Below are 2,500 nucleotides of genomic sequence, written 5' to 3'. Positions count from 1 at the left end.
AGAGAGAGAGAGAGAGAGAGAGAGATGTGGGAGAGAGAGAGAGGGGGGGGGGGGGGGGAGTGTGTCCTCTGTACAGCAGGAGAGAGAGAGAGAGGGGGGGGGGAGAGAGAGAGTGTCCTTTGGAGAGAGAGAGAGGAGAGAGAGGAGAGAGAGAGAGAGCAAAAAAAAAAAAAAAAAAAATAGAAAGAGCCAGCCTTTCAGCGTTTCCCCCCCCACCCCCATCCCTAATCCTCCCCCTGTCACAGCGTGCAGACATAAAAGCACACCTCCCCAATTCCTACTGGAGGTGTTCAAACACACAGTCGCCCTTCGCCCATCAGAAACACCGCTAAACATCGCCTGCTGGGGGGGTGTGGGGGGTGTGTGTGTGGGGGGGGTAAAGCGGCAGGACGGGGTTCAGGGGACCCGTGTTAAACGACACCTGAAGACTTCGCTCTACCGCTGTGTCCTCACACGCGCCTTTGTGGGGCTTCATGTCGTCCGTGACGTGAGGCCCGGCGGCGGTACCCCTGTTAAAAGCGCTACGCTTTTTTTTCTTCTTTTTTTGACGAGATTTAGCATGCTCAAGGCGAATCAGACGCTCCCGAATGAAATCCCTGTGCGGAATAGGCCAATAGGATTAAAATGATAAAAGAGAAGCTAATAAATCTTCCCAGCATTAAGGGAGAGAGAGAGAGAGAGAGAGAGAGAGAGAGGGAGAGAGAGAGAGAGAGAGAGAGAGAGAGAGAGAGAGAGAGAGAGAATTTTTTCTTTGAATATCTAAAGACACTAGTATTGATAGGGACTGGCTTACTCTCTTAAGGTTTTATGGAATTTATTAAATGTGTTCTGAGTAGACTTGTCAGTGTGGCAGTGTGGGGAAAGTCCTTTACTCTGGAGAGAGAGAGAGAGAGAGAAAGAATGCTAGTTCTTAGTAAAACATATATGTTGTTATGCTAATCTCAAACCATGTGAAAATGGCGACTGACGGGGCTTGAAAAATGTGATGTCTGAGTACTAGTGGTAGAAAACACATCTCTCCAGCCATCCAGGACAGGTCTCCTTGTAGACAAGCTGTAACCACACACACGCACACGCACACGCACACACGCACGCACGTACGCACGCACGCACGCGCGCACAGTGATGGCCCAATCATCTCCTCATCATCTCTCCTGTCAATCACATGGCCGGGGGGTGAGACACCTTAGGGAGGTGTGTGACAACGTGATGACAGGGAGGGATAGAGAGATGAGTGTGTGAGGGGAGACTAGAAGGGGGATACAGAGGGTGGTGTGTGTGTGTGTGTGTGTGTGTGTGTATTTTGGGGGGGAGGGGGGGGGGGGGGGGGTCAGGGAGAGAGTGGCTAAGAGGAAGTGGCACCGGGTGTTGGGAGACATGGAGGTGGGAGAAACGGGGGGGGGGGAGTGGGGGGGGGGTGGAGGGGGTGGGTGTGTGATGTAGCCCTCCTTTCCCTCGCGTCTGGCGTTAATTGTCATGACGAATGTCGTGCCGTGGCAGCGTGCCAGTGGATGTACCGTCAGCTGGCCCTCAGTCTCTGGTGTGTGTGTGTGTGTGTGTGTGTGTGTGTGTGTGTGTGTGTGTGTGTGTGTGTGTGTGAGGGAGCTTGAGCGTGATAATTACTAAGCAGAGTGTGAGGAGTACAAGGCGCCAGGGCTGTACAGGTACATCTGCTCTACATGTGTCACTGAACAACTCATCATCATCATCATCATCATCCTCCTCTACGTCGAGATCATCGTCATCTGTATCGTCATCGTAGGCTCCATCTAGCATCGCCATAACAACTGGCACTCCCTGGCCCCCTGTTTCAGCTAGCTGGGGTTAAGGGAGGGAGCAGTGTGTGTGTGTGTGTGTGTATATGCGCGAGCACGCGCGTGTGTGTGTGTGTGTGTGTGTGTGTGTGTGTGTGTGTACACAGGTAGCCGCCAGCTCTTCTCCTCACAACCATTTGTCACCCACAGGAGAGAGAGGGGCAAAAACACTCTTCTTCACTCCTCCACTCCTCCACGACCACCACTCCCTCCGTTCTGTACTTCATCCTGCCTTCCTTGTTCAATGGACGGAGGGGGAGTCGTGGACGGAGGGGGAGTCGTGGACGGAGGGGGAGTCGTGGTTAAGTTTGTGTTTTTATGTTTATTGGCAACTTAGTGCTCCTGAATAGCGCTCACCTGCACAACCGTGAACACACACACACACACGCACGGACACACACACACACACACCCACACATCCACAGTGCCAGTGTAGCAGGTGTTGCACCCCCCTGAACAATCCAACCCCCGGTGGCAAATAATTAATCACATCAACCACTAATCACAGCTAAGCATTCTGGGATAGCTCTCAGGCAACAGAAGGGCTCGGTGAAAAACCAATTAGCTAAGCATTTTAGATCAAGCACAGTCAGTTACACAAACAAAAGACACTCAAAGATAAGCATTTTCAACACCCACATACACTACCCAAACCACGTACAAGTAAATCTAAAAAGGAGATGAAA

General features: G+C 51.8%; 1 protein-coding gene across 1 annotated transcript in view; it reads right to left on the bottom strand.

The window, feature by feature from the left end:
* LOC310819266 (ephrin type-B receptor 1-like) overlaps positions 1–2,500 on the bottom strand; it is a gene marked incomplete at both ends in the record, with an annotated part of 147,852 nt that overhangs the window by 12,598 nt on the left and 132,754 nt on the right. The window lies entirely within an intron of this gene.

Source organism: Argentina silus (assembly GCF_951799395.1).
Source record: "Argentina silus genome assembly, chromosome: 18".
Taxonomy (NCBI): Eukaryota; Metazoa; Chordata; class Actinopteri; order Argentiniformes; family Argentinidae; genus Argentina; species Argentina silus.
Note: the sequence above shows the minus strand (reverse complement) of the source record. Positions and strands in the feature narration are given on the sequence as shown.